Raw genomic sequence first — 11,925 nt, 5'->3', positions numbered from 1 at the left:
GGGACTATGTCTGGTCAAGAGAGCCACACAAAATAGATTATGCTACAAACAGGCAACATGCCACCCTCCAGTTGCTGAACACAAACTCCCATCAGGGAAGGCTAACGGTAAGGCTAATGAGGATAGCATCCAACATTTGGAGAGCCTTGGGCCTCAGTCCAAAGGTTCCCCATTCTTAGCTCATGTGTCCAAACAAGCCAAGGATGTAAACTAGCTTTAAACCAAAAGATGTTTCTGTCTTGTTTAGGTGCAATGAAAGACAAGAAAGTCTAGTGGAGGGGGGGGAATTGAGGGGGGGAATCCCCTATTCTTTTCTTTAGACGTTCACAGACTAGGTGCAGTAAACCATCAAACTGAGCTGGTTAGTTTGTTCATCTGGCTGCTGGCATGAGTGGGAGGAATGAATGGAGAATGGGCTCTGTAACCAGCACACTGCTCTTTGCATTGTGGTTTAATGTGGTTTATTCTTATTTGTGAATGTATCAAAGTCATTGTATTTTGTTCGTCCAAGTCAAGTTCCTCCTAGATGTTCTGAATGACCTCACTATGTGTCAAGTGCCAAAAAGACCCACCCTCACACACACATCTCCAGGGGACAAAGCAGGCTATTATTCTCAGCCTTCTTTTTATCGTGTTGTGAAGAGAGCAACAAAATCATCCCACCTAATCCTAAATGAAAAGGTGGTTTCATTCCCTACGAAACCTTTTCATGGCTGGGCCTATCTGGTCCCAAAATCCAAGAAGGAGGAAAATTGTATCATTTCATATTCCCTCTGCCTGGAATGCATAAGGCACAGTAATGTTTGGGGAAGGGGAGACATGTTTATCACTAGATTCTCTTCTGCTAAGCCAGGATCCGTTTCAAAGATACTCATAGATATTATACCTTGCTTGTCTTTTTGTCTGTGGTTCACCAGCAGCCAACCATTTGAGTTTACTCAGAAATTTGGGTATGTATAGTGGCTCATCAGGTCCCTGAAATGAAGTAAATGGCAGCTGGAGTAGTACTGTGTACCTCTCATCTACTGTCTCTTGTTGCCCAGATGGGCATGAATATGCACCCACCTGGTCCTTCCAGAGTGACTGCATTCTCATTTAGTTTGGGTGGTGTACTCTGGCTGCATAAATATCTTCTTTGTTTGTCTTAGTACCTTAATGATGTTTCTGATCTGTCGTCCTCACTTTTTTCCATGCAGCTTTTGGTCCTTTGAGGCACATAGTGGAACCCAGTGTGAAGACCAATTAATCTTAGTGTCCAATCTGATAACCACATAATACATTTCAGCCCCAGTTACGGCAAATTTAAAAAAAGCTTTCTAAAAAGTGAAACCAAACTAAATGGTGTAAAGGGAAGGAAACCACAGCATAGGTAAGCAAATTTCAACATTCAGGCTGCTTTAAATTAGTCTTGCAATGTGACTCTTTCATCAGAAAGATACTCACCTGCTTTGATTCCATATACAAGAACCCCACGTTTCTCTAAAGTTTTATATTCAGACTCCCTAACTCTCCAATTTGAGACCGGCAATAAGATTTTAACTATCTTTTCCACGTTTTTCCCCAGAAATCTGGGTTTAATTTATGGCATCCTCATGATAGGATTACTTATAATTAACTTAATGATAAGTTAGTCAATTAACCCAGTTATCTGGCTTCACACAACCCTGAATCAAACCACAGGACTGCCTTGCACAATGTACTAGTAATCAGCTAGTTTATGGTTCGATATGTCATGTGAACATAGCCATTGCAACAAAATGAGCCACAGGGGATAATGACAGCTCTACCTTTACCTACCCACTATGGCAAAACTTTACCTATCAGAATGGCTGAACTTTACCTATCCATTCTTTTTGCATTTGTTTCATACAATTTTCCTTTTACAATGCAACTTTCTAAACAGTGTTATTAGCTGTAACATGTAAACAAGATAAACTCTGCAAGAGCTGCACGTAAGGTAGGTAAGATAACTTTGCAAGACGTCAGATAAGAATAACCCTTGCCAAGAGAAGGAATCCATAACAAGGTTACTGTTCAGCCTTGAAATATGCCACAGGGAAGTACATGGGTGTTTTTGCTTTGGACATATACTTACTAAGAATCTGAATGTATTCAAATACCTGATCTAATTTTATTAGATTAGCTTGGGCAAGATCTGGACAAATGGAAACAGGGTAAAGGGGATTGGCGCAGTGATTTCTAGGCCAGAGGAAAAGTACTCGCTCTGGATTGCCAGATAATTGCCAGGATTTTATTTATTTGTTTATTATTTACTTCATTAAGTAGCATAGGTAAAGAAGCAAACAAAGGAATTTGTTTAACTTAAATCAGCTTTTCCCAACTTGGTGGCTTCCAGATGTATTAAGTGATTTGGAGTGATGCATTTGAAGCTGTTCCTCACTGCACAAACATCAGAGGAGACTTCCAGTCAATCTTGGAGATTTACAAAAATCTGGTCAGGAGGTAACATGTTTGTCCAGACTAATGATCAACCTTCTTGCAACATCTGCTAATGCCTGAGTTTCTGCAATTAAGCAAAACCAAATGCATATTAATGCTGGTTGGAAAAATTAATTATGGTCTGTATAAAGATACTAATATTCTCTACAGAAACATTCTCCAGCCTGACTCTCCCCAGAGCAGGAATTTTTACATTAAAAAAATCTGTTTTCAGTGGATTTTTCCTGAAGATCCACAGCAAGTTTCAGTGGTCACGGGGAACATTTTAGGACTCTTAGAATGCTTAAAATGGGATTAATCTCAGTGAACTGTCTGATTCTATGAAAGGACTGTAGCTCATTTGCTTCCTGAAGTTCTTTAACTTAATCCCCCGTGACTCCAGATGGACCTGGAAACTTCTGTAGTGCCACTTCCGGTACACAGAGAGCAGAGGTGAGCAACCAGCATCCCCGTGCAATTCTTAGCCTAATTTCAAAAGTCCATTGCAAACAATCATTTCAATCCTGACAGCTGATTCATAGCATTACAGTATGATATTTCAGCCAGGCATACGCTTCTAATCTTTAGCACTGATTTTGATTTTCCTTGATGACTTTTGTGTTTGCTTTTTTTAGTAATGTATATATACTGATTTTATTCTTATCTTAATTTTATGGTGATCTTGCCAGTTTACTATTGGCTATGTGATATGGGCTTCGTACCATTTTAAACTGATACCATTCCCAGATTATATTTATTACCGCTTATAAGGTTTTCTTCATCAGCTAGCATTTGATTACTGGATGGCTGAAAACATGCTGTGCAATAATATGGCATCGCATCCACCCCCACCCCGCCCCATTGCCCATGTTCTGCATTGTCAGAGGCTCTGAATATAAGTCTTTTTGCACAATATTCTTTTAGTAAAGTGACCATACATCGTATTGTCGAAGGCTTTCACAGCCGGCATACGATGGCTGGTGTGGGTCTTCCGGGCTGTGTGGCCGTGGTCTTGAAGTTTTGTTTCCTAACGTTTCGCCAGCACCTGTGACCGGCATCTTCAGAGTGCAGGAGCACAGTCAGGAGAAGTTCTGTCCCTGGGCACAGAGAGAACTGCTCCTGTCTGTGCTCCTGCACTCTGAAGATGCCGGTCACAGGTGCTGGCGAAACATTAGGAAACAAAACTTCCAGAACACGGCCACACAGCCTGGAAGACCCACACCAGCCATGACCATACATCCTTTATTATAAAGGACAGTCCTTTATTTCAGAAAGCTGCCCCTTAGATTTATTTCTTTTTCAAAAACTCACTTTTGTCCTTTATTTTGGTCATTTAACTTTTAACATACAAATGGTACCACTTAATGCACAGTCTTTCAAATTCATGTGGCGAAGATGGAAATTGAATTGTCTTTTTAAAATAAATTTACATATGCTGTTTAATTTTAGATATTTTTATTAGAATGTGCATTTTTGTAAAGTTTTCTTGGTTTGATTTTTCCTTTATAAAGCAAAGTTATAAACATAAACAATTAAATGTTTTTGTCCTTATGAACCTCTTTCAGATTTGCCCCCTTTTCAGGTTTGTCCTTTATTTTTTCCAAGAAAATATGGTCACCACATCTTTTAGTCGGTGCTAGACCCCTTTCCTTATTTGTCAGGGGCTCACATACAGGTGCGTCCTTGCATCTTGACTCTTAATTCTTTCTACTACCATCTTTTAGCAAAAGCTGTATCCAGCTAAATCCCTGATGCTGGGAAAGATGGAAGGCAAAAGGAGAAGGGGACGGCAGAGGATGAGATGGTTAGACAGCATCGCTGAAGCAATGAGCATGAAACTGAGCAAACTCAGGGAGGCAGTGAAGGACAGGAAGGCCTGGCGCAATATGGTTCATGGGATCACGAAGAGTGCCTCCAGCCCCAGCAGTGAACAGCAAGACAGCGCTGCGGACCAAATGAAGCTGCGATTTCAAAGCAAGCAGTTGCCTGCCAGGCATGCCCAGGCCCTGGGTTGGCAAAGGACAAAAGTCCACCTATTTGCCTCAGATGTTCAAGCACAAGGTTCTTTGATAAGGTGAGGCCTCTGCTTGTGTGGATCCACACTCTCCAGTTACCCTGGGTTCAGCAAGTTAGGGAGGGCTCTTTTAAAACACCTCCCAACATCCGATGCAACTTACTTGTTCAAAGGTGCCCATGGACCACCTGCCACAAAAAATGAAGCCTTTACTTTCAACTCCTTTTAAAACACTCTTCCCTTCCTTAGTGCCCTCAGAATGCGTTGGAATATATCTCTCATGAGCCTCTGCCAGGACAGCCACCAAGTGGCACGTTGAGACAAGTTGGGACCCTTGAGAGCAACTGGCTGGGCACGGTTGCTTTAAGACAACGTCTTAAAGTGTCTGAGAGTGTCCTAAAGGCTATCCTTGCCAGCCACCAGCAGACCGGGCGTGTGCTCCGTCTGCAAAAGAGCAACTTGGCCCTGTCCAAATGGTGCTTCCCAGGCAAGCATCTGCTTTTGCCATTAAGAGCCCATCATCAGCCAAAGGAAAAACAGAAGCCTGGATCAGAAGGGCTGGCATTTCTGTTCAGAGGCTGCTCCTGACGTTCACCCCTGCAGTAGATGTTTCCTGCTAGGAAATCAGGTTACAAGTGATAGGGGAAGCTTCCAGCGACGGCAGCCACCCCAATCAGAACTTGGTGCTTTCTTAAGGAAAAATTCCTGGAGACAAAACAGCAGAGCTGAAGGTATTAAAGCTGGGGAGGGAGGCAGCTGCAAGCCAAGGGCATTATGCCACAGAGAAGGGAAAAGGCAGATCCCATTGTTAGTCTGGTCTCTTGTGAAAGTGCCAGACCTGTTTTTAAACACAGGATTAGCCCCCCCTTTAAAAAGTATAGATCCCTATACAAAAAGTAGCCTGATTCACAGGTCACATGTGCATAGAAAGGGTTGTGAGGAGCAATGAAGGCACTTCTTTTCACTACACTGAGTGGCAGTGAGTGTACCTATGCCTGTGACCTGTCAATCACTCAGCAGCGAAGACATGCAGAGTCGGAAATCAGTCATCATTTGCATTGACAGGAATGTGTCCATGTAACTGAATGGGTAACTGAACACTTCTACTTATTTCCGCTTCTGTGGTTTGGTGCATGTTGAGCGGTAGTGCTGACAGCGAGTGACCAAGCAGTCTGGTTTGATCATCTAGCCAAAAATATCCTGAAGCAGCCCAGAGAATATGCAAAATGGCAGCATCTCCCAAGTATTAAAAACAGAAGGAAGTATGGCAACATGAAACTCCTAGCCACTTGTGGAGAGAACAGCAGAAGATCTATAAGGCACTTATTTGGCACTGAGCCAGAAACACACAGCTAGGAGAACTGAAATCAGCTGTTTTTCCTGGTTTACGTCAACCATCAGTGCAGCACAGGATTAGCACCTTCTCCAGAGTGCTACTCCTATTTGTTAAAGAAATAGGTTTAGTGATTTTTGAAACAGTGCTAAACCCATGCAAATAAAGTGTCTGCCTTACTAATGTTTTTCAAAGCAGGGGTCAGGCATTATGCAACAAATGCCTCTATATAAACCAGGTTCCCAGGTTCTCCTGCAGCCCAAGCTAAAACGGCCATGGAGGGTAGCCCCCAAGGGACTGAAGGGCAAGGAATGCGCCACAGCAGCCTAAAGTGACTAATAAGAGCTGGACAAACTCCAGCCACTGATTGTGTCATCAACCACATCATCAAGGAAGCCTTGTCTATCATGTCCACAGCCAAAATTCTGTTGGGAGAAGAACAAAGACATTACTCTAAAATTGGGCAGCTAAGCATGACTTCGAGTTGCCTTAGCTATAGGCTGGGACTGAGGCAACATGATGAGGTCATGGCATTCAAAAGCAATTGGCAGGGCACCTCCGTGCCGTGATTAGAGGAGGTGTGGACGAGTCCTGAGAGATCACTGGTTAATTTACAATAGACAGGGAATTTAGATCCAACTGTTTAAAGGCAGCAGCAATAAAATCAGCCCTTCCTTCCACTCATCTCCCCCCTAAATTACATGTTGGAAAGCAAGGCAGTTTAAGATAATCAGCAGTGGATTTTTGTGAGGAAGATCCAAGAGCTTTGTATTGTCGAAGGCTTTCACGGCCAGAATATGATGGCTGGTGTGGGTCTTCCAGGCTGTGTGGCCATGTTCTGGAAGTTTTGTTTCCTAACGTTTCACCAGCATCTGTGACCAGCATCTTCTCCTGTCTGTGCTCCTGCCCTCTGAAGATGCCAGTCACAGATGCAGGTGAAACGTTAGGATACAAAACTTCCAGAATGGCCACACAGCCCGGAAGACCCACACCAGCCATCCAAGAGCTTTGTTAACTTCAAAAACAAATTCCTGTATTCTGACTTCTTTCATTCTGTTATGAATATTTTACATCAAGTTCAGGACAGTATCTCTAGCCTTTTGGAGCTGATGTGTATATGTTGCACTTTGAGAATACAGACAGTCCTCATTTAGTGACTGCCTCATTTAGTGACCGCAGTTACAACGGTGATGAAAAAGTAACTTTGCAACCAATCCTTGCATTTACGACCTTCGCAGGTTTGTAAACCAAAGGAAAGCTGAAGTAAGCACATAAGCACAGTTGTGGTTTCACTTAGAAACCACTTGGCTTAATGACCGAGGTGCCAGTCCCAATTGTAGTCACTAAATGAGGACTACCTATATGCGGTGGGGACATGACCACTTAGCTAAAATGCCATCTCCCCTTCCCCAGCAGGATACTCTCTCCTATCCCTGCTCACTTTTGCCCCTTTTCTGGGCATGTGGGCTGCTTCCAAGCAAACCGCTAGGCTGCAACCAGCTATTCCTTTTACCTTCAGGAAAGCTTATGAGGCCATCTGGGGCCCAGGAGGCATTCTTGAAAAGAAAGTTGAGGCTGGCATTTTATTCTGTAGCATGACAGCTTCCCCCCCCCCCGCCTTTTTTAAAATTACACAGTGCAGTAGGTAGTCTGGCAGGTATCAAAGTATAGTGGTACCTCTACTTACGAACGCCCCTACTTACAAAATTTTCGAGATACGACCAGCTCCGGCCCCAAAAATTTACCTCTACTTACGAACTCACCTCTACTTACGGATCCGCAGCCATTTTCCCTGCTGCCACGTGGTCACGGCTTCCTGTGGGTGAGATCGTGGTAGCAAGGAGACGTTCGGTGAGGCTTGTGGTGTGTTTTGTGGCATTTGGAAGGTTTTTGTGGCATTTGGAAGGTTTTTGAGGTTTAAAAATAAAATGCATATGTTTCAGAACTGTTTAGCCGTATTTACATTGAACCTTATGGGGGAAATTTACCTCAGGGTGCAACCAAATTCGGAGGGCGGATTAGCCGTATTTACATTGAACCTTATGGGGAAATTTGCCTCGTGGTGCGACCAAATTCGGAGGGCAGAACGGATTAACCGTATTTACATTGAACCTTATGGGAAACTTTACCTCGACTTGAGACCAACTCGAATTGCAACCAGAGTCACGGAACGGATTAAGTTCGTAACTAGAGGTACCACTGTACTGTAGGTATCTGTAGACATCCCAACTTTCTTTTGTGGGTCTCGTGGTTTTATTAAAAGCAAAATAAGGTTCAAGAGGCTACCCAACCGTGTCCTGTAAGGCACTCCAGCACGGCTTCCAGTCTGAAATACCATGGTGGTTTATCATGCTTTGCAATGTTTCCAAAGCAGCTTATATAAATAAAAATTTAGTCTTTGGCTTTCCTCAGGGATATGCCCTTGCCTAAGCACCATGTCTAATCTCATGCTTTATTTGTTTAAAAATTGATGTATCACTTATTTAAAATAAAATCAGAGTGGGTTACAATAAAAACCAGCAACTGAAACAGTAGTGTTGGGCTTCAGGGTTTAACAGGAATCTGTTGCTAGACCACAGTCACTAAATCCTGAAGCCCAACACTGTCCAACTGATACCGGCCATGAAAGCCTACACCAGTAAATTAAAGCAATAATTTACAATATTAAAACATACAGTAAAACACTATATAAAATATGCAGAATAAACATAAAATTAAATTAAAAAGCAACCACAAAAGAAAAAAACAGCAATAGAAAATTATTAAATGGGAATTATTTTTGCCTCTTTTGCTTTCAAGACAGCCTCATCTAATAATTGCCAATAGAGACGCACAGGCCAACTTGCACTTTACATCAGTGCCAGAAAGACCTGGCATTCCCAGTGTTCCCCTTTGACCATACAATGCAGGACTTAGCTCGTTCCCAGCCCATGTTTTAAAGAGCCTTACACCGATCCTTTCTGTTTGGGAAAATAACCAGTTTTTCCTGTTTAATCTAACCCTGAGTCATGGTACATAAACTTTATTGTATTTCCCTCTTTTTCAGGGGGTAGGTTCGTGTGATCAGGCCAACCGCAATGAGTTATTGGTAGGAAAGGCACTTTCCTGGGAAAGTACCTGTTATCTAGGAAGAGCAATGAAAAACACATGCCATTGGCTACTCCTCAGCCAATCAGCATCCTCAAAATATTCTCCGACCCCCAGGGATGATAATCGGCTTTGTTAGCTATCCAGGACAGCAACTGGAGTCAGCATAACATAGCACTATCCTGTATCCTGTAGCATTAGGATGCTACAGCAAAGGCTCAGTTAAGCTAATGAGGAAAGGCTGTCAGCCAGAAACTGGTGTTTCGTAACAACCCTGGATAGGCCAAGGCTGATTTGGGGATAAAATAAGTGGTTACTGATTTCTGGCTGTTTTCAGGCTGCTTAGAAGCTGAAAACCACTTGTACCCCTCCAGTCTTGTCTCACTCTACTTCACAGGCCTGGTTTTTTTTTTCCCAGTTGGGCTAGATTACATCTTCCATCACAGCCAGCCAAGAGAGGTAAAGGCTCTTCACATTACCCTGGTGCTCCCCAGATGCTATGGGCTTCAGTTCCGATAATCCCCAGTCAGACTTTTCTATTGATAAAATGACCACATTGTACAGTCAGACATAAGAATCCTATATTCTAATAAATTGGAAGGCAACCTGGTGAATTCCAGGAAGCTCTTTTTAGCCATTTTTAAGGACATTTCCAGAATATTAGATGGTGTCTTCTCCTTTATCATACATTTAAGAGTGTCTGTGGGGTCTGTCTGGAGCTGAGATACATTCTTGGAAATAATGATGAAATTGTAGCTGATGCTTTATTACACAGAATTATATAAAGCAAAGGCTCGAAGGGATCATCTAGTCCAGGATTTTCCAAACTCTGTGTGTTCTATGGAGGGGAAAAAAATAATAATTGGGGGGGGGGAGTGGGAGGACTAGAAGCCAGGGGCATCTATGTCAATTTTTTCTAAGGAAAAGCAATCACATCCCAGTCCTTGAACATTGATTTGTTTGGTTAAAACATTAACTGCCCAATGAATTGTGAAATTCAGCTTTTAATTTTTGTACATTGGAAACATTAATTTTACATGTACAATTAAAAGTTTACTTTTTATACTTACAATAAGTGGACGAACTTTCTGGGAGGATGTGGGGCATCCACTTTCGTCTATTTCGGGTTACACACTAACATCATTTGTGTTTGCATAAATAAATTGTGAGCATAGGTTTCATTTGCCAGTTTTCTAGCAGCAGAGCTTTGCCTCTTGATCAGGGCTGCCAGGATTTGTTTTTTGTTTCATGAACAGGTTCTACAGCTTGAAAAAGTGTGCAAACCCCTGATCTAGTCCAACCCCCCTGCCCAGGGCAGGAATCTATTACTACAATGTCCCACACAGTTCCACAACTTCTGATATTTTTAAACATCTTCAATAAAAAAGGCCCACCATCTCCTAAGGAAGCTTGTTCTGTTGTTGAACTGCTCTTACCACCAGGAAAGTTTTCCTGATGTCCAACTGAAATCTCTTTCCTTGCAATTTAAACCTGGTTCTTGGCCTGCCTTCTGAAAGAACTCTGAATAATTCCACCCCATGTTTTACATGCTAATCCTTCAGATACCTGAAAACAGCAGTGGTGCCTCTCAGCGGCTCTCGGCAGCCCACTCTTTGACAGACTAAACATACCCTTCCCATCCTTCTTCACAAGTTTTCCTTCCAACTGCCCTTCCTTGGTTGATGTCCCAATCCATTCCCACCAATTCTTCCCCTCGCGCTTAGTTCTTGCCAACTTTGCAGCCTCTGTATCTGCTGACCCTGCCTTGTGCCTACATTCAGGGCGATGGGCCATGTGAATTCCAATGAATTCCAGAAATCATTTACTGGACTTGGAACCCAGAATGTCGTTCTCTTTCTCTCGTGCTTTACCTTAAAAACCAACACGCTTCCTTTAGCAAAAAGCCAGTTTTCACCAAACATCGCGTTCTCCAGACTACCATGGCCATCTCTCGTCAACACGATCGGCGGTGACGAGACTTGGAATCCAAAACATCTGGTGGGCACCCTGTTGGAGAAAGCTGCTCTAAACCCGCTTCACTAGGGGTCGCCTAATCTCTTCGTGCCCCGGGAAACGGGGCGGGGCTCTAGGCCAGCATGCGGGGAAGGTAGCTCAGGCGCCCTGCCAGTCTTATTGCGTCACTCCTGTTCCGCAAACTCCGCGCCGCCGAGCTCTGCAAGCGTGCGCGCGTGAGTTCAGGTATCATTTGTTTTCTCTTTTATTTAGAAAGTCGAGCTTCCGTATAATCAGCTTGCGAGTAATCTGCTTGCAGCGTCTCCAAAGATTTTACACAGAGAGACCTGATCTGTCTTCTAAGTCATAGCGGGCATGGTTTATCCTCCCCCGACCTAGGCTTACCCGCGATCTGGGGCGGGGCGGCAAGAAGTACAGTAAATTCTTTATTGCCTTCGAGTAAGGGTTCCTACTGGATTTGACGCCCAAGCGGCACCCTGGAGGCACCAGGGATGCTTATCGGTTGACAGCTAGACTGTCGCGTGCGCACACGAGCGTTACCAGCCAGCCCCAGACGGGACCGCGTGGATACTGAGCCTAAAGCACGAGGTTGAGCCTCTTCCAAATCCGGCCTTCCAGTCTTCTGGCCGAGAAATGCTGGGTTGAAAAATAAGGAAATAGCGCCCCCTGGACTGCATGTTCGCTGGAAGCGGCCTTTGGAGACGGCCTTTAGGTGGGCCAGGTCAGGGCGTCAGCCCGCATCTTGTCTTGTTGCCAAGCACGGCTGTTGATTCACATCAGAACCAGAGAGAGCCCCTCCATCCAAAGCCGTGGCTCTTGAACCCCCGTGTCAAACTTCAGGGACATAGCAAAGTTTCCCCAAAGGATTGGATTAAGACAGGGCCCCACTCTTTGGGGGGCCAGAATTGGAACTTTGAAAGGATATGATGGGCACTGTCACAAAATGAATGCCATGGTGGACATGGCCACCAAAAATTACCAGGAACCAGACGGCAATTATGAATACACCACCACCACCACCACAGGAAAAAATCCAGAAAGGGCAGAGAGCAGTGGGTACAGATCTGTGGGTACACTG

The sequence above is a fragment of the Python bivittatus genome, unplaced genomic scaffold (genome assembly GCF_059951505.1).
Source record: "Python bivittatus isolate LINGU-HERP-01145 unplaced genomic scaffold, Pbiv_v1 ctg000480_np1212, whole genome shotgun sequence".
Classification (NCBI taxonomy): domain Eukaryota; kingdom Metazoa; phylum Chordata; class Lepidosauria; order Squamata; family Pythonidae; genus Python; species Python bivittatus.
The sequence above is the reverse complement of the archived record's forward strand: the minus strand, read 5'-3'. Positions refer to the sequence as shown.